General features: G+C 46.0%; 5 non-coding genes and 14 pseudogenes across 5 annotated transcripts; all 19 read left to right on the plus strand.

Moving 5' to 3' along the window:
* The first annotated feature begins 15,374 nt into the window (after positions 1-15,374).
* LOC136729938 (5S ribosomal RNA) lies at positions 15,375-15,492 on the plus strand. The gene has a single exon (XR_010809197.1). It is a non-coding gene; the product is annotated as a 5S ribosomal RNA (ribosomal RNA).
* Positions 15,493-15,707: 215 nt separating this feature from the next.
* On the plus strand, positions 15,708-15,826 carry LOC136730094 (uncharacterized; annotated as a pseudogene).
* A 215-nt stretch (positions 15,827-16,041) lies between these two features.
* LOC136730381 (uncharacterized) lies at positions 16,042-16,160 on the plus strand (annotated as a pseudogene).
* A 215-nt stretch (positions 16,161-16,375) lies between these two features.
* Positions 16,376-16,494, plus strand: LOC136729878 (5S ribosomal RNA). Its single transcript, XR_010809140.1, has one exon. It is a non-coding gene; the product is annotated as a 5S ribosomal RNA (ribosomal RNA).
* Positions 16,495-16,703: 209 nt separating this feature from the next.
* LOC136729889 (5S ribosomal RNA) lies at positions 16,704-16,822 on the plus strand. The gene has a single exon (XR_010809151.1). It is a non-coding gene; the product is annotated as a 5S ribosomal RNA (ribosomal RNA).
* A 220-nt stretch (positions 16,823-17,042) lies between these two features.
* On the plus strand, positions 17,043-17,161 carry LOC136729909 (5S ribosomal RNA). The gene has a single exon (XR_010809169.1). It is a non-coding gene; the product is annotated as a 5S ribosomal RNA (ribosomal RNA).
* Positions 17,162-17,383: 222 nt separating this feature from the next.
* Positions 17,384-17,502, plus strand: LOC136730074 (uncharacterized; annotated as a pseudogene).
* A 220-nt stretch (positions 17,503-17,722) lies between these two features.
* On the plus strand, positions 17,723-17,840 carry LOC136730341 (uncharacterized; annotated as a pseudogene).
* A 220-nt stretch (positions 17,841-18,060) lies between these two features.
* LOC136729888 (5S ribosomal RNA) lies at positions 18,061-18,179 on the plus strand. The gene has a single exon (XR_010809150.1). It is a non-coding gene; the product is annotated as a 5S ribosomal RNA (ribosomal RNA).
* A 210-nt stretch (positions 18,180-18,389) lies between these two features.
* Positions 18,390-18,508, plus strand: LOC136730106 (uncharacterized; annotated as a pseudogene).
* Positions 18,509-18,724: 216 nt separating this feature from the next.
* LOC136730372 (uncharacterized) lies at positions 18,725-18,843 on the plus strand (annotated as a pseudogene).
* Positions 18,844-19,059: 216 nt separating this feature from the next.
* On the plus strand, positions 19,060-19,178 carry LOC136730163 (uncharacterized; annotated as a pseudogene).
* Positions 19,179-19,388: 210 nt separating this feature from the next.
* Positions 19,389-19,507, plus strand: LOC136730229 (uncharacterized; annotated as a pseudogene).
* A 223-nt stretch (positions 19,508-19,730) lies between these two features.
* LOC136729992 (uncharacterized) lies at positions 19,731-19,849 on the plus strand (annotated as a pseudogene).
* Positions 19,850-20,394: 545 nt separating this feature from the next.
* LOC136730336 (uncharacterized) lies at positions 20,395-20,512 on the plus strand (annotated as a pseudogene).
* Positions 20,513-20,726: 214 nt separating this feature from the next.
* On the plus strand, positions 20,727-20,845 carry LOC136730119 (uncharacterized; annotated as a pseudogene).
* A 214-nt stretch (positions 20,846-21,059) lies between these two features.
* On the plus strand, positions 21,060-21,178 carry LOC136730369 (uncharacterized; annotated as a pseudogene).
* Positions 21,179-21,387: 209 nt separating this feature from the next.
* Positions 21,388-21,506, plus strand: LOC136730274 (uncharacterized; annotated as a pseudogene).
* A 221-nt stretch (positions 21,507-21,727) lies between these two features.
* LOC136730100 (uncharacterized) lies at positions 21,728-21,846 on the plus strand (annotated as a pseudogene).
* The last annotated feature ends 3,431 nt before the right edge of the window (positions 21,847-25,277 follow it).

The raw sequence follows: 25,277 nt of genomic DNA on the forward strand, positions 1-25,277 counted from the left end.
TGAATACTTTTTCTTCTGAATTTCTATTCCATGTCTTCTGTGTATGTTTATAGTGCTATATATTCATTTGTAAATGACAAATTAAATCCGCTTATGTATAAAAACAAATGTTTTTTAGGAGCTCATATTCCTCTCTCTCTCTCTCTCTCTCTCTCTCTCTCTTTCTCTCTCTCCCTTTTAATTCAATTCATTTGTATTGTCAAAGCAATTGGACATACATACATATACATACATACATACATACATACATACATACATACATACATCTACACGGAAAATAAATAATAGAATTATGAATCACAATAAGATGTAATGAAGTACAGAAAATGAAAATGTAAAAAAATGTGATCTTTAATACATATAAATAAAGAAAATAGGTTTACTATTTCCAGATTCCTTTTTTGAAATACAATGACATGCATAACAAACAAGTATTTACATTATATTTACAGCCGGTGCTCGTGTGTCACTGTGTCCCTCAGGCTGTGGTAGGCGCTGACATATTGGGCAGCCAGGGTGGCTGTGTGTCCCTCCCCCAGGAGGACTGGCGTTTTTCTTTTTTCTCAGTTTTGTCACAGGTTGGGTGGGCATCCATTATGTTGTTACAGAATTTGTCCCTTATTTTGGGCTAAAGCTTTCCGTGGAGGGGAACGTGGATCAGTTTGTACCATTTTTGGGAGAATCTGCCTTGTTGGGGCGGAGCTGTGACCAGGTGAACAGCAGATCGGGCATAGGTGGGCATGTGGGCAGAGGAGTTGGAAGGCCAGTCAAGCAAATAAGCTTGCTAAGGTACGCAGCAGCAGCAAGCATCCCCCACATCCAGCCAGCCAGCCAGTCTGGCTGGCAGTGACTGAGTGGTTGTCAGACGGCAAGCAACGGAATGTACGTGCTCTGTGATGTCATAGCAGTCAGCTGAGAGAGGCTCGTGATGTCATCGCTGAGCTGGCTGGCTGGCTGGCTCTGTGTGTGTGTGTGTATGTCTGTGTGTGTGTGTGTGTGTGTCTGTTTGTCTGTTTTTCAGTCTGTCTGTCTCTCTCTCTCTCTCTCTCTCTCTCTCTCTCTCTCTCTCTCTCTCTCTCTCCCTCTCAATTCAATTCATTTGTATTGTCAAAGCAATTGGACATACATACATTCATACATACATATATATATATATATATATATATACATACATACATGCATACATGTTAGAAAGTCATTACTATGTTATCTTAAAGGCTAACTAAGCAGAACATATATCATTATAGAACAGAGTCCATAGGTCTACACATGGTTTTAGGGAACAGGCACGTAGGTCATACCGTTTGACATTGTTTCCAAGGTTCTCATCGTAAATAACAAACAGAAATCAAACTAGCTTCTGGCCTGACCTTCTAGCTTGACTCTATCTTTCCGCCTTATATACTTGGTGAATAATTGAGGAAGTAGCACCAAGTGACCACATTAGGCTGCCTGAGGGTTTCTGGGGAGTGTAGTTGTCTAGGGTCGGTTTTCTTCCCTAGAGTGCAGACCTTGCAGCAGACCTGGCCTGACATGTCTGCCATGTATGACCCTGCCCCTTGGTTTGTCCCACATCCTCCCCCCCAGCTGCGACCCCATAGGTCGAGCGACAGCCGCAAAAAAGCATGCACCCGGGACAGCCCATCAACATTCCCCATGGCCTTCCCTGGCCTGTGCTGCAGGGTGAAATGAAAATGTTGGAGACTCAAAAACCACCTCATCACACGGGCATTCCTGTCTTTCGAACGATGCATCCAAGTGAGGGGGGCATGGTCAGTGATCAGGGTGAAGTGCCTGCCCAACAAATAGTATCGAAGACTGTCCAAAGCCCACTTCACTGCCAAACATTCTTCTTCAACTACCAAATAATTTATTTCATTGGATTCCAACTTTCTGCTAAGGAACAACACCGGGTGTTCGTGATCACCCATTCTTTGGGACAAAACCACTCCGATCCCCACCTCAGAGACGTCCGTCTGGACTATAAATTCTTTCTGAAAGTCTGGTACCATTAAAACGGGGTTGCGGCAGAGCGCCTCCTGTAGGCTCCGGAAAGCCCGGTTTGCTGTATCACCCCATCTAACCATATTGGGTTCTGTAGCCTTAGTCATATCAGTCAGAGGGGCCGCTAAGGTAGCATAGTTGGGAATAAACCTCCGGTAATACCCAGTTAACCCTAAAAATGCCCTAACCTGCTTTTTATTGACAGGCCTAGGCCAAGAGTTTATGGCTTCAACCTTGGATATTTGGGGTTTCACCATACCCCTCCCTACTGTATAGCCCAAGTATTTGGCCTCTTCCAACCCCAAATTGCATTTGGTTGGATTAGCCATCAGGCCTGCTGCATGTATTGAATCCAATACCGCTTGGAGCTGAGACAAATGTGATTCCCAATCTGGACTGTGAATGACCACATCATCTAAATATGCTGCCGCATACGTCCTGTGTGGTCTAAGTATGTGGTCCATCAACCTTTGAAAGGTGGCAGGAGCACCATGCAGGCCAAAGGGCATCACTGTGTAGTGAAACAGACCATCTGGGGTTGCAAAGGCTGTTTTTTCTTTGGCACCCGGGGTCAAGGGAATCTGCCAGTAGCCCTTGGCTAAGTCAATAGTTGAAATATAGCGAGCATTCCCAATATTCTCTAACAATTCATCTACTCGGGGCATTGGGTATGCATCAAACTTTGAAATTTCATTAACCTTTCTAAAATCATTACAGAATCTCCAGGAGCCATCAGGTTTGGAAACCATGACTATAGGGCTGGACCACTCACTGTGGGATTCTTCAATAACCCCTGCCTCCAGCATTTCCTTAACCTCATTTCTAATAGTGTTCCTGCGAGCTTCTGGTACCCTGTAAGGCCTCATATTTACCTTCTTTCCTGGGAGAGACACAATGTTGTGAGAGACTAAATGGGTACGCCCCGGTATGCCTGAGAAAACTTCCCTATTACGTATTATCAAGTCGTTCACCTCCTTCAACTGGTCAGGTGACAAGGCAGCTGCAATATTCACCTTCGGTGTCCCTAGTGGCTGAGGGGGGTAAGTCAACATCAACACTTCCCTGTCCTTCCAGGCTTTTATTAAGTTGACATGATATATTTGTTCTGGGGGTCGGCGGCCGGGTTGCTGAACCTTATAGTTCACTTCCCGTATTCGCTCTATAATCTCATAAGGTCCCATCCACGTAGCCAGAAATTTACATTCTACAGTGGGAACCAACACCAACACCCTATCACCAGGCTGGAACACCCTCAGTGTAGCCTGACGATTATAGGCGAATTGTTGGTGTTCCTGTGCCTGCCTTAGGTGCTCTCTCACAATGGGAGTGACTGTGGCTATTCTCTCTTGCATAGCATTGATGTGCTCGACTACACTCCGGAAAGGAGTGGACTCGTGTTCCCACGTTTCACGGGCTATGTCTAATATCCCCCTGGGGTGCCTCCCATATAACAGTTCAAAAGGCGAAAAGCCCAGGGAAGCCTGTGGGACTTCCCTAATGGCAGACATCAAGTAGGGCAGCATGAATTCCCAATTTTTCCCATCCTTATCGATTACCTTTCTTAGCATGGACTTCAGGGTCCTATTAAATCTCTCAACCAACCCATCTGTTTGTGGGTGGTAGACTGATGTTCTCAACTGCTTAACCTGCAACAATTTACACAGATCGGTCATAACCTTAGACATAAAGGGTGTGCCCTGATCTGTTAATATCTCCCTCGGTATCCCCACCCTACTACACATCAACATTAGCTCTTTTGCAATACCTTTTGAAGCCATGGTCCGCAGTGGAATGGCTTCTGGGTACCTGGTGGCATAATCCAAAATAACCAGTATATACTGATGCCCTCTGGCTGATTTCGGGAGAGGTCCCACCACATCCATAGCTATCCTAGCAAAGGGGGTCTCTATGATGGGCAAAGGGACCAGTGGGCTTCTGAAGGCTGGTTTAGGAGCATGTAGTTGACATTCAGGACATGAGCTACAATGTTCTGTCACGTCTGCATGTACGCCTGGCCAGTAAAACCTCCTCAGGAGTCTATCCTTGGTTTTGTCCATCCCCAGATGTCCCCCCAGGATATGCCCATGTGCCAGATTGAGAACTGTTCGTCTGAATGGGGTGGGAACTAGCAATTGCTCCACAATGTCCACCCCTATCTTATTTACACGGTACAATAGGTCATTTTTTACCATAAAATAAGGATAAGCTGTTGGCGGGTCTGCAGTAGTCATAGGGGTCCCATTTACTACCTTCACATTTTCTTTAGCATAGTGTAGAGTGAGATCTCGCACCTGTGCGCTGCCAAAATCAGTGGGGAGTCCCTCTAACACTGACACTTCTACATTGTCAGCTTCAGGGGTCTCTATGAATGGATTCTCACCCACCCTGCTAGTGCTGGGTTCCTCACCCTCCATAGGGTCATCTACGTCACTACATTCCACCCCTATGTTTTCAGTTTAATTTTCCCCAACCAAAACCTTCACTGTCGACTCAACTGGAACCAGGTCTACTTTTAGCTCTAGTTGTGGGATCGAAGCAACTTCTGGCTTACAGTTTTCAGTGTGCATTTCCAATTTACTATGTTTTCTATCTAGTTTTCCAAAATTAGGAAAATATCGTCCCAGTATCACATCATATGGCATGTTGGGTACCACACCGACTTCGTAATCTAGTTTCCCGGCCTCTGTCTGTATGTTTACAAGGGCTGTGGGATAGGGGCGTGTGTCACCATGTGTGCATGTGATACTGAGCTCCTGATGTCTATCCAGCTTGTTGGTCGCTACTAATTTTTCTGTGACCAGTGTAACCATACTGCCAGAGTCGAGCAGAGCAGCCACTTCTTTCTCATCGACTATCACTGTACACATGTGTTTTGGATTAGGTACTCCGCCTATGAAAACATCCGTCCCAACAGGGCAGGCATAAAATACCGGTTTCTCTTTCCCCATATCACACACATTACATTGCATTGGTTCCTCTCTACCTGGGCAGTGGGCCGCAATATGTCCTACTTTGTCACAATTGTAGCAGACAATTGGTTGTGATGGTGACCCCCTATAACCCTTAGTCTCGGCTTTAGGCCCCACCTTTGCCCCCCCCAGTCTTGCTCTTTTCTTCCAACCCAGCGCGTCATGTTTCCCAGAGTACTTTGGAACCATCTTACCCGGTCCGCTGGCTCGTCATGGCCTGGGGAACGAGTTTTTAACCTCCGGTACATGCTCTGCTGCTCCGGCTGTATAGAACCGCTCTACAATGGCCACCAAGGTGTCAGCGGACAGCACCTCATTCTGGCCAACCCAGCGTCGAACGTCCTTGGGCAAACAGCGTTGGTAGTTGTCAAGGACTATGGCCTCCACCACCTCGGCTGATGAATGGACCTCTGGCTGTAGCCATTTCCTGGCCAGATGGATCAGATCAAACATCTGCGTTCGGATTGGTTGTCCTGGTTGGTAGGCCCACTGCTGAAACCGATGTGCCCTCACTGCGGTGGTCACGCCCAATCGGGTCATTATCTCCGCTTTCAATTTATCATAGTCCTGGGCGTCCTTCAGCTCCAGATCAAAGTACGCTTTCTGTGCATCCCCTGCCAGATAAGGTGCCACAAGCCCTGCCCAGGAATCTTTTGGCCATCCCTCTCTCCGCTGTCCTCTCAAAGGTCATAAGGAAGGCCTCAACATCGTCCTGTTTTGTCATTTTCTGCAGAAAGTGATTGGTGCGGGGAGTGGAATGGGTTGCAGCCCCCTGTGGCCCAATCCTGGTTGCAAGTGCTTCAACACTCTCTTTCAGCTCTTTAGTCACCTTTTCCTGCTCTTCTCTAAACATTTTATTTGTATCATGCTGGACCTGCAGTGCTTCCTGATGCATCCGCATAGCATCCTGGTGAGCCACCTGCTGCACCCTGGTCGCTTCCTGTTGGGCTATTACAGCCTGTAGTTTTTTTTTTTTGGATAAAAAAATTCACTCAGCCAGTCTGGGTTTCATGAGGTGCTGCCCGCATTCTACACCAAATGTGACAAAACGCCTTGGCTGTACACATGTGCGGGTCTTCTCTGTGATCTTCTTAGGAGTAAAAACCAGTCATGACCCAGGGAGGAGGTTGCAAATACAGGGCTGTGCCTGTATGTTTACTTCAAACAAAACAAATCTGAAAACAAAACCTAACTCACACTGGAGTTGTAACTAATCTTACATAATCATTCTATTTTAAACAAAGTCTGGAATAAATAAGTCTTGGCTTTCTCCTTATGAGCTACCTCTGTTTTCCAGATAACTCACCCTATTGTCTCTCACTTCTCTCTCTCTCAGGCCCGCCTTATATACCTGGTGAATAAATGAGGAAGTAACACCAAGTGACCACATTAGGTGCTAGAATGGCTGCCTGAGGGTTTCTGGGGAGTGTAGTTGCCTAGGGTCGGTATTCTACCCTAGAGTACACACCTTGCAGCAGACCTGGCCTGACATATCTGCCATGTATGACCCTGCCCCTTGGTTTGTCACAATACATACATACATACATATACACGGAAAATAAATAATAGAATTATGAATCACAATAAGATGTAATGACGTACAGAAAAAGAAAATGTAATAAAATGTGATCTTTAATACATACAAATAAAGAAAATAGGTATACCATTTCCAGATTCCTTTTTTGAAATACAATGACATGCATTACAAACGAGTATTTACATTATATTTACAGCCGGTGCTCGTGTGTCACTGTGTCCCTCAGGCTGTGGTTGGCGCTGACATATTGGGCAGAATGTGTCCCTTATTTTGGGCTAAAGCTTTCTGTGGAGGGGAACGTGGATCAGTTTGTACCATTTTTGGGAGGATCTGCCTTGTTGGGGCGGAGCTGTGATCCAGGTGAACAGCAGATCGGGCATAGGTGGGCATGTGGGCAGAGGAGTAGGAAGGCCGGTCAAGCAAATAAGCTTGCTAAGGTACACAGCAGCAGCAAGCAGCCCCCCCATCCAGCCAGCCAGCCAGTCTGGCTGGCAGTGACTGAGTGGTTGACAGACGGCAAGCAACGGAATGTTCATGCTCTGTGATGTCATAGCAGTCAGCTGAGAGAGGCTTGTGATGTCATCGCTGAGCTGGCTGGCTGGCTGGCTGGCTGGCTGTGTGTGTGTCTGTGTGTGTGTGTGTGTGTGTGTGTCTGTTTGTGTTTGTCAGTCTGTCTGTCTGTCTGTCTCTCTCTCTCTCTCTCTCTCTCTCTCTCTCTCTCTCTCTCTCTCTCTCTCCCTCTCAATTCAATTCATTTGTATTGTCAAAGCAATTGGACATACATACATACATACATACATGCTAGAAAATCATTACTATGTTATCTTAAAGGCTAACTAAGCAGAACATATTTCATTATAGAACGGAGTTCATAGATCTACACATGGTTTTAAGGAACAGGCACGTAGGTCATACCGTTTGACATTGTCTCCAAGGTTCTCATCGTAAATAACAAACAGAAATCAAACTACCTTATGGCCTCCTGACCTTCTAGCTTGACCTTATCTTTCTTAAGTATACAAGAGAGAAAAACAGGTTTGAGAAAATCATTTCTAACTTTCCTTCCATACAATAATACATACATACATACATACGGAAAATAAATAATAGAATTATGAATCTCAATATAATGTAATGAAGTACAGAAAAAGAAAATGTAATAAAATGTGATCTTTAATACATTCAAATAAAGAAAATAGGTTTACTATTTCCAGATTCCTTTTTGAAATACAATGACATGCATTACAAACGAGGCTTAGGTGGGCATTTGGGCATAGGAGTAGGAAGGCCGGTCAGGCAAATTAGCTTGCTAAGATACGCAGCAGCAGCAAGCAGCCCCCCCATCCAGCCAGCCAGCCAGTCTGGCTGGCAGTGACTGAGTGGTTGACAGACGGCAAGCAACGGAATGTACGTGCTCTGTGATGTCATAGCAGTCAGCTGAGAGAGGCTCGTGATGTCATGGCTGAGCTGGCTGGCTGTCTGGCTGGCTGGCTCTGTGTGTGTGTGTGTGTGTGTGTGTGTGTGTGTGTGTGTGTGTGTGTGTGTGTGCGTGTGTCTGTCTGTCTGTCAATTCATTTCAATTCAATTCAAAGGTGCTTTATTGGCATGATCTATCACAATATTGCCAAAGCAGATACAAATGTTCTATCAATCAAGACAAAACATTGCAATACAAGATTCAGTGGAACAAATATAGTACACATTGAAATAAAATTAAGTAGGATATAAACCATATTTGTTGTTTGTATCAAAATTTGTGTCATGACATCAGAAAAATCACTGTTTTTATTTTGTTTTGCAAATGGAGTGCCACAGGCTGGTGTCTACACACTGTCTCGCAGGCTGTGGCAGGTGGATACATATTGCGCTGCTAAGAAGGCAGTGCGCTCCTCCTCTCCCAGCAGGACGGGGAGTTTGCAGCAATCGGGGATCATGCTGAACTCAGGGATATGCATTTTTAATATTTTAAAGTATGTCTCCCTGATTTTTGTGTATTTAGGGCAGGACAGCAGGAAATGCGCCTGTGTTTCGACCTCCCCTAGGTCACACTGGCTGCACAGCCGCTCTTCTCTGGCAACCCAGAATTTTCTGTAGCGGCCTTTTTCAATGGCGAGGCTGTGGTCACTGAGCCTGTATTTAGTTAGATTTTGTCTCTCTTTTATATTTTGGATTTTTAAGTATTCAGCCAATGTAATGTTTCTATTCAGGGCCCGGTAGCATTCCAATTTGTTTTGTAATTCTAATTCGTGTCTCTAATCTTTTGTGTATTTGCTTTTCAGGTACATGTCAATTTTCCCAATTGTTGTTGTTTTGGTCATTGTGTGTTCGGGCTCTGTGAGCCTCAGAGCCGTGGGGGCGTTTCTGTGTACGTGTAAGATGTTTTTATTAAATTCTAGGTGGAATATTTCCATGGGGCTTTTGTCCCAATTGTTGTTATTGAGGTTCATGAGGGGACCCCACACTTCGCTCCCATATAGCAGGATTGGTTGGATGATGGAGTTTAATATTTTAATCCAAATAGTTATTGGTATTGTTGTTTTCCCAAATTGTGTCTTTATGGCATAAAATGCCCGGCGTGCCTTGTCTTTTAATGCGTTTATAGCCAGGCTGAAGCTCCCTGACGCACTGATGGTCAGGCCAAGGTAGTTGTATCTGGTGCAGTGCTCTAATCCAGTGCTGCCCAGAGTGAAGCGGTACCTGTTTCCCTGAGATGGGGCTTTTTTCTGGAAAACCATAACTCTGGTCTTGTCCAGATTGACTGCCAGGGCCCATTTCTGACAGTACTGCTCTAGCAGCGCCAGGTTCTGCTGAAGCCCCTGCTCTGTGGGCGACAGCAGCACCAGGTCGTCTGCGTAGAGCAGGAACTTGATCTCTGTGTCATGGAGAGTTAGGCTGCGGGCGTCAGACTGCTCCAACACTGTGGCCAACTCGATGATGTAGATGTTGAACAGTGTTGGACTCAGACTGCAGCCCTGTCTCACTCCCCGCCCCTGAGTGAAGAACTCTGTTCTTGAGTTGCCAATTTGAACTCCGCATTTGTTTTCAGAATACATTGATTTAATGATGTCATAAACTTTACCCCCTACACCACTCTGTAGAAGTTTATAAAATAATCCCTTGTGCCAGATTGAGTCAAATGCCTTTCTAAAGTCTACAAAACAGGCAAATATTTTTCCTTTATTGTTTTGGGTATATTTATTTATGAGGGTGTGTAGAGTGTAAATATGATCGGTTGTGCGGTGTTTTGGTAGGAAGCCAATCTGACTCTTATTCAGGACACTGTGCTTGGTAAGGAAGGCCAGTATCTGGGCGTTGAAGATACTGCAGAACACCTTCCCCAGGTTACTGCTCACACAGCTGCCCCAGTAGTTATTGGGGTCTAATTTGTCTCCACTTTTAAAAATCGGGGTGATCAATCCTTGATTCCCGACCTCAGGGAAACACCCGGCTCTCAGCACCAGGTTAAAGAGTTTGAGCAGAGCCTCCTGCAGCTGCGGGCTGCTGTGCTTCAGCATCTCAGGGCTGATGCTGTCGGGGCTGCTGGCTTTCCTGGGTTTGAGGATTTTGAGTTGATGTTTTAGTTCCTGTATTGTAAATGGGTTATCTAAGGGATTTTGGTTATTCTTAATGATTTCTTCCAATTTATTTAGGTTTTTTAATATTTTAACCTGTTCTGGCTTTGGATTGTTTTCAACATTTTGGTAAAGTTTTTCAAAGTGTGTTTTCCAGATTTCTCCATTTTGAATTGGTATTTCATTTTTTGTTTTTGGGGTATTTATTCTGCCCATATAGTGGTCTTTTTTCTTACTGAGGAGTTGCTTGTAGTGCCGCAGGGCCTGGCAGTAGCTGAGGCGAGCCTCCTGGTTGTCGGGCTCTCTGTGTTTAGTGTTGGAGAGATGTCTCAGGTGTTTCCTAGAAGTTTCACACTCCTGGTCACACCACTGTTCTTTTTTTCTTTTAGACGATTTCATATTTTGGTTTTTAATTGTTTTAATGTTTGATTTTAAAGCCAGTCTCTCAAATATTTCATTCAGTGTTTTGGTGGCTGAGTTTATTCCGTTTTGGTTTATTTGATAGTGTGAGGATTGATATCTGTCTAACATGTTTTCAATCTCATCACTATTCAGGGCTCTTGTGTAGTTCTCTGTGCTGGGCTCTGACCATCTCTAACTGGGTGGCAGGGAGACCAGTTTTGTGGGAAGTTTGGCTCTGACTTGTGGCTGCGCTGATCTTTTTAGGTAAAGTGTTATTTGGCTGTGGTCTGATAGTGGAGATTGTTGTCTGACTATAAACGCATTGTTGGCTTGTGGGTCCAGGTCAGTTATGGCGTAGTCCACCACACTGCTGCCCAGAGCCGAGCAGTATGTGAATCTCCCCAGAGAGTACCCCCTGGTCCTGCCATTGATGATATATAGACCCAGGCTTTTACATAGGCGCACTACCTGCTTCCTGCTCTTGTTTACCACGCTGTCGTGGCTGTGTCAGTGTGGAGGTGTGTGTGTGGCACAGCGGGGAGTCTCCGAACAGGTGTGTGTTCCCCTCTGTATTGATGTAGTCCATCTCTCTGCCAGTCCTGGCATTGAGATCGCCACACAGCAGTACAGAGCCCAGGGTCTGGAAGTGGCAGATTTCGTTTTGAAGCTCATGAAAGCCTTCCTCATTATAGTAGGGGGAGTCTGCGGGTGGCATATAAATTGCACATAGGTATATATCTGTGTTATTTTGTAGGGTGTCTTTTCTGATTTTCATCCACAGGTGTGTGTCTCCTCTCTGTACTGGGCATAGGGCTGCTCGGAGCTCCTCCCTGTACCACACGATAATCCCCCACGAGGCCCTGCCACACCTGACTTTGGGTTTTTTATAGGAGGGCACAATCAGCTCCCTGTATCCATTGTATCCATCCAGTGTATAGACATATCTGCACAGCACCAAGTCTCTACAAGAATGAAAACATCTGAACTATTTACAGTGTTGATCAGTTCAGGGCCTGTGCTCTTCATTCCAAAAGTTGAGGAGCGTAAACCCTGCATATTCCAACTGCTTATTTTAAAGGACATGTTAATATATTTTATTATACTTGTCTCTTCTACATAAGAAAGTTTAATTTGTGGTCTACAACTGATATTATATTACTATTAATAATTATATATGGATATACATAATAATCACACAAAGATTTTATCTTTGCATCAAAATATCAGAATAATTAAATCACATTTTTTCTTACTCTCCATCTCCACAACCATATATATGTGTGTTGAGGCTCAGTTAACTCAGCAGTGTGGTACAGATGACACTGAGGAGTTGCCTTATCTGGGCCAGCTGGGCAGCATCGGGCCTCCAGGCTCTGGAAGCCGCTGCTGCGTGGCTGTGTGGCTGTGCTGGTCCCCGGCTGTCCGCTCTGCTGTGCTGGACGGGCCCTCTGGGGATGGGGGGGTGGGGAATGGGGCCGCGGGGTCTCAGGGGCTGGGGCTGGGGTGGAGCCGGTGGCTGGGGATGTGGCCGGGGGCTGGGGGGGTTGCTCCTGGTCTCAAGGTGGGGGTGTGTGGGGTTTCGGCCCAGGGTTGTGTCCTTGAGGACCTTTGAGATGATCCTCACACCCGTCTTGTTGAGGTGGACGTGGTCATACAGGTGATGTGGCTGGATGTCTCAGTGGTGTGCCAGGTGGACGTTGGGGAGGAGGGCACATCTTCGGGACACTTCTGCGTTGATGGCCTGGATGATGTGCAGGGGCACGTCTGTGCGGGGCAGCAGTGTGGAGATGGAAATTTTGGCAGTTGGGAATTCCTCTGTGGCTTTCGTTGCTACCTGTCTCAGGGCTGAGGCCACATCGCCCCTGCGGGCACTCAGGTCGTTAGTGCCGGTGTGGATGAGGATGTGTTTGACTTGGCAAAGCCTCCTCTTGGAGAGCAGCTCCAGGGCTCTCTGTGCTGTGGAGCACCAAAGCTTTTTCACTTTTCGCCCAGGGAAGAGGCGCCTCTCAACCAGGAACTTCCCATTGGATTCGCTCAGAATGACCACCTCTGCGTTGACCTGCCACTCCGGGTTTGCGTCGGGAGTGGTGGGGGCAGCGGGTGTGTTTTGGGGGAGTGGCGTTTCAGGGGGTTGTGTATTAGTGGCAGGTCTGGTGATAGTGGGTGTGTCAGGAGTGGTGGGGAGTGTGGGTGGATCAGTGGGTGCGTCAGGGGTTGGAGGTGTTGTGGGGTCAGTGCAGTGCAGTCTCTGTGCTCCAGTGATGTGTAGCTCCTCTCTTAGCTCCTCCAGCTGGCTCTGCAGGCTCCTCAGCTAGCTGTGCTGGGGTGTCCTGGTCAGCTCCTCCCTCGCTCTGCGCAGCTCCGTCCTCAGGGTTTGGCTCTGCTCCTCCAGGTCTCTCACTGCTGCTCTCAGCTCATGGATCTCAGCCTTGTGCTGCATCTTTAGTCTGTGCATCTCATCCCGGAGCTGATCGCACAAGGAGGTCTGGGCCAGGGTGCTCAAGGTCTGCTCCCTGAACTTCGCAAACTCCAGCTCCAGCACTGATAGGCATTCCTTTAGTGTTTTAATGTTGCTGGAGAGTTTTGGGGAGACAGGGGGGCAGTCTGTGGGAGATGGGGCACTGTCTGGCTCCGTGTGGCTGGGGGCAGACTGCAGGGTGGCCGGCTCTGGCTCTTGTTTCTCTACCTCAGTCTGCTGCTTTGAGGTGTGGAAGCCGAGAGCTAATTGGTCCAGGCTGCTCTCGCTGCCCTGCACCATGATGGTCCCGTTGTGGTATACATTAAAAGTGAGCATCACACTGTCTGTGTCTTTCTCTACCAGCACTGAGATCTGCCTGCCTCTGCTAATGCCCCTCTTGTTGTTATTGGGGTATGTCTGGCACAGGGTTTTGTGAAAGGCGGTGTAGAACAGTAGATTGTTCTTGACCCTGTTTTCTCCTTTACCGGTGTAGTCTAGGATGAGGGTCTCAGGAGATGCTCTCATCACAGCTTGTTTGTAGTCCTTCTTAGCCTGTGCAGAGCGAATGTCTTCAGGGTATCGGATTTCAAAAGGCAGCTCTGCAGTCAGACTGCTGTTCGATAGATTTCTATCAGTCTCAGTGGCAGTTGGGCTCTCTCCTACTGTCACTCTATTCAAATCGGAGCTCTGCATTTTCATTGGCTGAGTCAACTACTGAGAATGCTTATTTATTTTATTAATACATATTTTTTTGTGTAATTATTTGTCTCTTACCTCCAATTCTTGTCTTCAGCTTTTCTTTTCTGACTTTTCTTCCTGAACTGTCTCTCTGCTTTCTTCTTTTTGTGTTTCTCTTAAAATTATTATTTTTTGAATACTTTTTCTTCTGAATTTCTATTCCATGTCTTCTGTGTATGTTTATAGTGCTATATATTCATTTGTAAATGACAAATTAAATCCGCTTATGTATAAAAACAAATGTTTTTTAGGAGCTCATATTCCTCCCTCTCTCTCTCTCTCTCTCTCTCTCTCTCTCTCTCAATTAATTTCATTTGTATTGTCAAAGCAATTGGACATACATACACATACATACATATACACTCACCTAAAGGATTATTAGGAACACCTGTTCAATTTCTCATTAATGCAATTATCTAATCAACCAATCACATGGCAGTTGCTTCAATGCATTTAGGGGTGTGGTCCTGGTCAAGACAATCTCCTGAACTCCAAACTGAATGTCTGAATGGGAATGAAAGGTGATTTAAGCAATTTTGAGCGTGGCATGGTTGTTGGTGCCAGACGGGCCGGTCTGAGTATTTCACAATCTGCTCAGTTACTGGGATTTTCACGCACAACCATTTCTAGGGTTTACAAAGAATGGTGTGAAAAGGGAAAAACATCCAGTATGCGGCAGTCCTGTGGGCGAAAATGCCTTGTTGATGCTAGAGCTCAGAGGAGAATGGGCCGACTCGATTCAAGCTGATAGAAGAGCAACTTTGACTGAAATAACCACTCGCTACAACCGAGGTATGCAGCAAAGCATTTGTGATGCCACAACACGTACAACCTTGAGGCGGATGGGCTACAACAGCAGAAGACCCCACTGGGTACCACTCATCTCCACTACAAATAGGAAAAAGAGGTGAGACATTCAGATGGTAGAGTCAGAATTTGGCGTAAACAGAATGAGAACATGGATCCATCATGTCTTGTTACCACTGTGCAGGCTGGTGGTGGTGGTGTAATGGTGTGGGGGATGTCTTCTTGGCACACTTTAGGCCCCTTAGTGCCAATTGGGCATCGTTTAAATGCTACGGCCTACCTGAGCATTGTTTCTGACCACGTCCATCCCTTTTTGACCACCATGTACCCATCCTCTGATGGCTACTTCCAGCAGGATAATGCACCATGTCACAAAGGTGGAATCATTTCAAATTGGTTTCTTGAACATGAAAATGAGTTCACTGTACTAAACTGGCCCCCACAGTCACCAGATCTCAACCCAATAGAGCATCTTTGGGATGTGGTGGAACGGGAGCTTCGTGCCCTGGATGTGCATCCCACAAATCTCCATCAACTGCAAGATGCTATCCTATCAATATGGGCCAACATTTCTAAAGAATGCTTTCAGCACCTTGTTGAATCAATGCCACGTAGAATTAAAGCAGTTCTGAAGGCGAAAGGGGGTAAAACACAGTATTAGTATGGTGTTCCTAATAATCCTTTAGGTGAGTTCATCGTAGCTCTTAATACTCTCTTTCTGTCTGGAGGAGATATAATTGAAGTATTGTACACGTACCCGGCTACTTTCAACACCCATTGCTGCACTGATATTTTTCCCTCCATTTTTCTTTATCCATTTTTTTTTTGCTGGAAGTACCGTCAATACCCGCCAGCCTTTAAGAGACATCATGCAGCCAGGCCTCTTGGCTTGCGGCCACACCGTCCTGAACGCGCCCGATCTCGTCAGATCTCGGAAGCTAACGGGGCAGGGCCTGGTCAGTACTTGGATGGGTGACCTCCTGAAAATACCAGGTGCTGCAAGCTTTTTACGTCTCCTGGGTAACTTCATCATAGCTCTTAATACTCTCTTTCAGTCTGTAGGAGATATTATTGAAGAATTGTACACGTACCCGGCTACTTTCAAAACCCATTGCTGCACTGATATTTTTCCCTCCATTTTTCTTTATTCTTTTTTTTTTGCTGGAAGTTCCGTCAATACCCGCCAACCTTTAAGAGACATCATGCAGCCTGGCCTTTCGGCATGTGGCCACACCGTCCTGAATGCGCCCGATCTCGTCAGATCGCGGAAGCTAAACGGGGCAGGACCTGGTCAGTACTTGGATGGGAGACCTCCTGGAAATACCTGGTGCTGCAAGCTTTTATGTCTCCTGGGTAACTTTATCGTAGCTCTTAATACTCTCTATCTGTCTGGAGGAGATATAATTGAAGTATTGTACACGTACCCAGCTACTGTCAACACTATTTGCTGCACTGATATTTTTCCATCCATTTTTCTTTTTTTTTTTTTTTTTTGCTGGCAGTTCCGTCAATACCCGCCAGCATTTAAGAGACATCATGCAGCCAGGCCTCTTGGCTTGAGGCCACACTGTCCTGAACGCGCCCGATCTCGTCAGATCTCGGAAGCTAAACGGGGCAGGACCTGGTCAGTACATGAAAGTGAGACCTCCTGGAAATACCTAGTGCTGCAAGCTTTTACGTCTCTTGGGTAACTTTATCGTAGCTCTTAATACTCTCTCTCTGTCTGGAGGAGATATAATTGAAGTATTGTACACGTATCCAGCTACTGTCAACACCCTTTGCTGCACTGATATTTTTCCCTCCATTTTTCTTTTTATTTTATTTTTTTGCTGGAAGTTCCGTCAATACCCGCCAACCTTTAAGAGACATCATGCAGCCAGGCCTATCAGCTTGTGGCCACACCGTCCTGAATGCGCCCGATCTCGTCAGATCTCGGAAGCTAAACGGGGCAGGGCCTGGTCAGTACTTGGATGGGAGACCTCCTAGAAATACCAGGTGCTGCAAGCTTTTTACGTCTCCTGGGTAACTTCATCGTTGCTCTTAATACTCTCTTACTGTCTCCAGGAGATATAATTGAAGAATTGTACACGTACCCGGCTACTTTCAACACCCTTTGCTGCACTGGTATATTTCCCTCTATTTTTCTTTTTTTTTTTGCTGGCATTTCCGTCAATACCCGCCAGCCTTTAAGAGACATCATGCAGCCAGGCATCTTGGCTTGCGGCCACACCGTCCTGAATGCGCCCGATCTCGTCAGATCTCGGAAGCTAAATGGGGCAGGGCCTGGTCAGTAGTTGGATGGGAGACCTCCTGGAAATACCTGGTGCTGCAAGCTTTTTAAGTCTCCTGGGAAACTTCATCGTAGCTCTTAATACTCTCTATCTGTCTGGAGGAGATATAATTGAAGTATTGTACACGTACCCGGCTACTTTCAACAGCCTTTGCTGCACTGATATTTTTCCCTCCATTTTCCATTTTTTTTTTTTTTTTTTTTTGCTGGAAGTTCCGTCAATACCCGCCAGCCTTTAAGAGACATCATGCAGCCAGGCCCCTTGGCTTGCGGCCACACCGTCCTGAACGCGCCCGATCTCGTCAGATCTCGGAGGCTAAACAGGGCAGGGCCTGGTCAGTACTTGGATGGGAGACCTCCTAGAAATACCAGGTGCTGCAAGCTTTTTACGTCTCCTGGGTAACTTCATCGTAGCTCTTAATACTCTCTTTCTGTCTCCAGGAGATATAATTGAAGAATTGTACACGTACCCGGCTACTTTCAACACCCTTTGCTGCACTGGTATATTTCCCTCCATTTTTCTATTTTTTTTTTTTTTTTTTTTTTGCTGGCAGTTCCGTCAATACCCGCCAGCCTTTAAGAGACATCATGCAGCCAGGCCTTTCGGCTTGTGGCCACACCGTCCTCAATGCGCCCGATCTCGTCAGATCTCGGAAGCTAAACGGGGCAGGTCCTGGTCAGTACTTGGATGGGAGACCTCCTAGAAATACCAGGTGCTGCAAGCTTTTTACGTCTCCTGGGTAACTTCATCGTAGCTCTTAATACTCTCTATCTGTCTGGAGGAGATATAATTGAAGAATTGTACACGTACCCGGCTACTTTCAACACCCTTTCCTGCACTGATATTTTTCCCTCCATTTTTCTATTTTTTTTTTTTTTTTTTTTGCTGGAAGTTCCGTCAATACCCGCCAACCTTTAAGAGACATCATGCAGCCAGGCCTTTCGGCTTGTGGCCACACCGTCCTGAATGCAACCGATCTCGTAGATCTTGGAAGCTAAACGGGGCACGGCCTGGTCAGTACTTGGATGGGAGACTTCCTAGAAATACCAGGTGCTGCAAGCTTTTTACGTTTCCTGGGTAACTTCATCGTAGCTCTTAATACTCTCTTTCTGTCTCCAGGAGATATAATTGAAGAATTGTACACGTACCCGGCTACTTTCAACACCCTTTCCTGCACTGATATTTTTCCCTCCATTTTTCTATTTTTTTTTTTTTTTTTTTTGCTGGAAATTCCGTCAATACCCGCCAGCCTTTAAGAGACATCATGCAGCCAGGCATCTCGGCTTGCGGCCACACCGTCCTGAACGCGCCCGATCTCGTCAGATCTCGGAAGCTAAACGGGGCAGGGCCTGGTCAGTACTTGAATGGGAGACCTCCTAGGAATACCAGGTGCTGCAAGCTTTTTACGTCTCCTGGGTAATTTCATCGTAGCACTTAATACTCTCTTTCTGTCTCCAGGAGATATAATTGAAGAATTGTACACGTACCCGGCTACTTTCAACACCATTTGCTGCACTGGTATATTTCCCTCTATTTTTCTTTTTTTTTTTTGCTGGCAGTTCCGACAATACCCGCCAGCCTTTAAGAGACATCATGCAGCCAGGGATCTTGGCTTGCGCCCACACCATCCTGAACGCGCCCGATCTCGTCAGATCTCGGAAGCTAAACGGGGCAGGGCCTGGTCAGTACTTGGATGTGAGACCTCCTAGAAATACCAGGTGCTGCAAGCCTTTTACGTCTCCTGGGTAACTTCATCGTAGCTCTTAATACTCTCTTTCTGTCTCCAGGAGATATAATTGAAGAATATTACACGTACCCGGCTACTTTCAACACCCTTTGCTGCACTGGTATATTTCCCTCTATTTTTCTTTTTTCTTTTTTTTGTTGCTGGAAGTTCCGTCAATACCCGCCAGCCTTTAAGAGACATCATGCAGCTGGGCCTCTCGGCTTTCGGCCACACCATCCCGAACTCGCCCGATCTCGTCAGATCTTGGAAGCTAAACGGGGCAGGACCTGGTCGGTACATGAATGTGAGACCTCCTAGAAATACCAGGTGCTGCAAGCCTTTTACGTCTCCTGGGTAACTTCATCGTAGCTCTTAATACTCTCTTTCTGTCTGGAGGAGATATAATTGAAGAATTGTACACGTACTAGGCTACTTTCAACACCCTTTGCTGCACTGATATTTTTCCCTCCATTTTTCTTTTTATTTTAATTTTTTGCTGGAAGTTCCGTCAATATCCGCCAGCCTTTAAGAGACATCATGCAGCCAGGCCTCTTGGCTTGTAGTCACACCGTCCTGAACGCGCCCGATCATATCAGATTTCGGAAGCTAAACGGGGCAGGGCCTGGTCAGTACTTGGATGTGTGACCTCCTGGAAATACCAGGTGCTGCAAGCTTTTTACGTCTCCTGGGTAACTTCATCGTAGCTCTTCATACTCTCTTTCTGTCTCCAGGAGATATAATTGAAGAATTGTACACGTACCCGACTACTTTCAACACCCTTTGCTGCACTGGTATATTTCCCTCTATTTTTCTTTTATTTTTTTGCTGGCAGTTCCGTCAATACCCGCCAGCCTTTAAGAGACATCATGCAGCCAGGCATCTCGGCTTGCGGCCACACCATCCTGAACGCGCCGGATCTCGTCAGATCTCGGAAGCTAAACGGGGCAGGACCTGGTCAGTACATGAATGTGAGACCTCCTGGAAATACCAGGTGCTGCAAGCTTTTACGTCTCCTGGGTCACTTTATCGTAGCTCTTAATACTCTCTATCTGTCTGGAGGAGATATAATTGAAGTATTGTACACGTACCCAGCTACTGTCAACACCCTTTGCTGCACTGATATTTTTCCATCCATTTTTCTTTTTTTTTTTTTTTTTTTTTTTTTTGCTGGAAGTTCCGTCAATACCCGCCAACCTTTAAGAGACATCATGCAGCCAGGCCTCTCGGCTTGTGGCCACACCGTCCTGAATGCGCCCGATCTCGTAAGATCTCGGAAGCTAAACGGGGCAGGGCCTGGTCAGTACTTGGATGGCTGACCTCCTAGAAATACCAGGTGCTGCAAGCTTTTTACGTCTCCTGGGTAACTTCATCGTAGCTCTTAATACTCTCTTTCTGTCTGCAGGAGATATAATTGAAGAATTGTACACGTACCCGGCTACTTTCAACACCCTTTGCTGCACTGATATTTCTCCCTCCATTTCTCTTTTTTTTTTTTGCTGGATGTTCCGTCAAAACCCGCCAACCATTAAGAGACATCATGCAGCCCGGCCTCTTGGCTTGCAACCACACCGTCCTGAACGCGCCCCATCTCGTCAGATCTCGGAAGCTAAACGTGGCAGGGCCTGGTCATTACTTGAATGTGGGACCTCCTGGAAATACCTGGTTCTGCAAGCTTTTTACGTCTCCTGGGTAACTTTATCGTAGCTCTTAATACTCTCTTTCTGTCTCCAGGAGATATAATTGAAGAATTGTACACGTACCCGGCTACTTTCAACATCCTTTGCTGCACTGATATTTTTCCCTCCATTTTTCTATTTTCTTTTTTTTTTTGCCGGAAGTTCCGTCAATACCCTCCAGCCTTTAAGAGACATCATGCAGCCAGCTCTCTAGGCTTGCGGCCACACTGACCTGAACATGCCCGATCTTGTCAGATCTCGGAAGCTAAACGGGGCAGGGCCTGGTCAATACTTGGATGGGAGACCTCCTGGAAATACCTGGTGCTCAAGCTTTTTAGTCTCCTGAGTAACTTCATTGTAGCTCTTAATACTCTCTTTCTGTCTGGAGGAGATATAATTGAAGTATTGTACACGTACCCGGCTACTTTTAACACCCTTTGCTGCACTGATATTTTTCCCTCCATTCTTCTTTTTTCATTTTTTTTTGCTGGAAGTTCTGTCAATACCCTCCAGCCATTTAGAGACATCATGCAGCCCGGCCTCTTGGCTTGCAACCACACCGTCCTGAACGCGCCCGATCTCGTCAGACCTTGGAAACTAAACGGGCCAGGGCCTGGTTAGTACTTGGATGGGTGACCTCCTGGAAATACCAGGTGATGCAAGCTTTTTACGTATCCTGTGTAACTTCATCGTAGCTCTTAATACTCTCTTTCATTCTGGAGGAGATATAATTGAAGAATTGTACACGTACCCGGCTACTTTCAACACCCTTTGCTGCACTGATATTTTTCCCTCCGTTTTTCTTTTTTTTTTTTTTTTGCTGGAAGTTCCATCAATACCCGCCAGCCTTTAAGAGACATCATGCAGCCAGGCTTTTTGGCTTGCGGCCACACCGTCCTGAACGCGCCCGATCTTGTCAGATCTAGGAAGCAAAACGTGGCAGGACCTGGTCAGTATTTGGATTGGTGACCTCCTGGAAAAACTAGGTACTGCAAGCTTTTTACGTCTCCTGGGTAACTTCATCGTAGCTCTTAATACTCTCTTTCTGTCTGGAGGAGATATAATTGAAGAAATGTACACGTACCCGGCTACTTTCAACACCCTTTGCTGAACTGATATTTTTCCCTCCATTTTTCTTTTTTTATTTGCTGGAAGTTCCGTCAACACCCGTCAGCCTTTAAGAGACATCATGCAGCCAGGCCTCTCGGCTTGCGGCTACACCGTCCTGGACGCACCCCGTCTCGTCAGATCTCGGAAGCTAAACGGGGCATGGCCTGGTCAGTACTTGGATGGGAGATCTCCTAGAAATACCAGGTGCTGCAAGCTTTTTACGTCTCCTGGGTAACTTCATCGTAGCTCTTAATACTCTCTTTCTGTCTGGAGGAGATATAATTGAAGAATTGTACACGTTCCCGGCTACTTTCAACACCCTTTCCTGCACTGTTATTTTTCCCTCCATTTTTTTATTTTTTTATTTTTTATTTTTTGCTGGAAATTCCGTCAATACCCGCCAGCCTTTAAGAGACATCATGCAGCCAGGCATCTCGGCTTGCGGCCACACCGTCCTGAACGTGCCCGATCTCGTCAGACCTTGGAAACTAAACGGGCCAGGGCCTGGTTAGTACTTGGATGGGTGACCTCCAGGAAATACCAGGTGATGCAAGCTTTTTACGTCTCCTGGGTAACTTCATCGTAACTCTTAATACTCTTTATCTGTCTGGAGGAGATATAATTGAAGTATTGTACACTTTGTCTTAGGGACAGTCTGGCTAGCAGTGACTGAGTGGTTGACAGACGACAAGCAACGGAATGTACGTGCTCTGTGATGTCATAGCAGTCAGCTGAGAGAGGCTCGTGATGTCATCGCTGAGCTGTCTGTCTGTCTGTCTGTCTGTCTGTCTCTCTCTCTCTCTTTCTCTCTCTCTCTCTCTCTCTCTTCCTCTCAATTCAATTCATTTGTATTGTCAAAGCAATTGGACATACATACATACATATATACACTCACCTAAAGGATTATTAGGAACACCATACTAATACTGTGTTTGACCCCCTTTCGCCTTCAGAACTGCCTTAATTCTACGTGGCATTGATTCAACAAGGTGCTGAAAGCATTCTTTAGAAATGTTGGCCCATATTGATAGGATAGCATCTTGCAGTTGATGGAGATTTGTGGGATGCACATCCAGGGCACGAAGCTCCTGTTCCACCACATCCCAAAGATGCTCTATTGGGTTGAGATTTGGTGACTGTGGGGGCCAGTTTAGTACAGTGAACTCATTGTCATGTTCAAGAAACCAATTTGAAATGATTCGACCTTTGTGACATGGTGCATTATCCTGCTGGAAGTAGCCATCAGAGGATGGGTACATGGTGGTCATAAAGGGATGGACATGGTCAGAAACAATGCTCAGGTAGGCCGTGGCATTTAAACGATGCCCAATTGGCACTAAGGGGCCTAAAGTGTGCCAAGAAAACATCCCCCACACCATTACACCACCACCACCAGCCTGCACAGTGGTAACAAGGCATGATGGATCCATGTTCTCATTCTGTTTACGCCAAATTCTGACTCTACCATCTGAATGTCTCAACAGAAATCGAGACTCATCAGACCAGGCAACATTTTTCCAGTCCAACTGTCCAATTTTGGTGAGCTTGTGCAAATTGTAGCCTCTTTTTCCTATTTGTAGTGGAGATGAGTGGTACCCGGTGGGGTCTTCTGCTGTTGTAGCCCATCTGCCTCAAGGTTGTACATGTTGTGGCTTCACAAATGCTTTGCTGCATACCTCGGTTGTAACGAGTGGTTATTTCAGTCAAAGTTGCTCTTCTATCAGCTTGAATCAGTCGGCCCATTCTCCTCTGACCTCTAGCATCAACAAGGCATTTTCGCCCACAGGACTGCCGCATACTGGATGTTTTTCCCTTTTCACACCATTCTTTGTAAACCCTAGAAATGGTTGTGCGTGAAAATCCCAGTAACTGAGCAGATTGTGAAATACTCAGACCGGCCCGTCTGGCACCAACAGCCATGCCACGCTCAAAATTGCTTAAATCACCTTTCTTTCCCATTCAGACATTCAGTTTGGAGTTCAGGAGATTGTCTTGACCAGGACCACACCCCTAAATGCATTGAAGCAACTGCCATGTGATTGGTTGGTTAGATAATTGCATTAATGAGAAATTGAACAGGTGTTCCTAATAATCCTTTAGGTGAGTTTTGAGCGTGGCATGGTTGTTGGTGCCAGACGGGCCGCTCTGAGTATTTCACAATCTGCTCAGTTACTGGGATTTTCACGCACAACCATTTCTAGGGTTTACAAAGAATGGTGTGAAAAGGGAAAAACATCCAGTATGCGGCAGTCCTGTGGGCGAAAATGCCTTGTTGATGCTAGAGCTCAGAGGAGAATGGGCCGACTCGATTCAAGCTGATAGAAGAGCAACTTTGACTGAAATAACCACTCGCTACAACCGAGGTATGCAGCAAAGCATTTGTGATGCCACAACACGTACAACCTTGAGGCGGATGGGCTACAACAGCAGAAGACCCCATTGGGTACCACTCATCTCCACTACAAATAGGAAAAAGAGGCTACAATTTGCACAAGCTCACCAAAATTGGACAGTTGAAGACTGGAAAAATGTTGCCTGGTCTGATGAGTCTCGATTTCAGAGTCAGAATTTGGCGTAAACAGAATGAGAACATGGATCCATCATGCCTTGTTACCACTGTGCAGGCTGGTGGTGGTGGTGTAATGGTGTGGGGGATGTTTTCTTGGAACACTTTAGGCCCCTTAGTGCCAATTGGGCATCGTTTAAATGCCACGGCCCGTTGTTTCTGACCATGTCCATCCCTTTTTGACCACCATGTACCCATCCTCTGATGGCTACTTCCAGCAGGATAATGCACCATGTCACAAAGGTCGAATCATTTCAAATTGGTTTCTTGAACATGACAATGAGTTCACTGTACTAAACTGGCCCCCACAGTCACCAGATCTCAACCCAATAGAGCATCTTTGGGATGTGGTGTGTAACGTTATGTTGGGTGTATTTGGATAAGAGTATTTGGGCTCTGAGCTGAAGCACGGATCTAAAGAAGACCTCTCCCCCCCAAAGTTATCAGATTTCCTTAGCTCATCAGCTTGGAACTGGTTTGCATCAAAGTGACAGTTTTGGGGAGGATGGCACCGAGAAGAGGCCAAATAGTTTGTTATTCTTCTATGAGATGTCTGGAGAAAGGGGCCTGTGGGTGATAAAAACTCTTTGAAGTGGATGAGAGCCGAAATCCCGACATAGAGCTACGAACCCAGGCCAACCGGCATTTCCAAAAGATGGCATGGATTGACATCAGTCATAAATCCAAAGTCACAAAAGATTAAGTCTGTTTTAGTTACTTGTGATAAATTGTTGATATCCTAAGCGTTGGCATTAGAGTCATTAGGTGATTAATCGAGTACTGTTCTGTTGGGTTGTTACTGAATAGCCAAAACAATGATTACCCAAATGTCCCCATGTGAAGCATTGATTGTTAAGGTACCAGGAACAGAGATTCCTGAATTCCTTGGACGCCTAGGCAGTTTGGACTTTGAAGTAGAGTCGCGTCGAACTCAGTTGGTAAACGACACTACGACGCAACTCGAAAAAGAGTCGATAGAGGTGATGAAAGTTATGGCTAGCTTAGCACTTGCGAGCTCAAGGGTAGTGAACTGGATCATAAGCAAGTTTGAAAAACTGAAAAAGCTAGGAGAAAAGTATGCTAAAGCGAAAGAAGAAAGAGCCAAACGGCATGGAATGGTTTTAGAATTTGAAGGAAAGCTAGATACTTGTGGAAAACAAGTCATTGTGTTGAATGCTGAAAAAGAGGACTTAATTGAACAGAGAGAGCAATTAGGAAATGATTTAAGACAATGTCAAGTTGAATTGGAAACAACTCTGATCCAAGTAAAAGGTCTGCAAAATGACAGATGTAAAGCGGTTGAAAATGAAAGGATAGTTTTGAAGGACCGGGATGTTTTGGAAATGCGTCTTTGCAAAACAGTCAGGGAGAAAGATTTGGGCACTGTAAAAATGGAGATACTCGAAGGCGAGGTCATACAT

This window comes from Amia ocellicauda, unplaced genomic scaffold, assembly GCF_036373705.1.
Source record: "Amia ocellicauda isolate fAmiCal2 unplaced genomic scaffold, fAmiCal2.hap1 HAP1_SCAFFOLD_31, whole genome shotgun sequence".
Classification (NCBI taxonomy): Eukaryota; Metazoa; Chordata; class Actinopteri; order Amiiformes; family Amiidae; genus Amia; species Amia ocellicauda.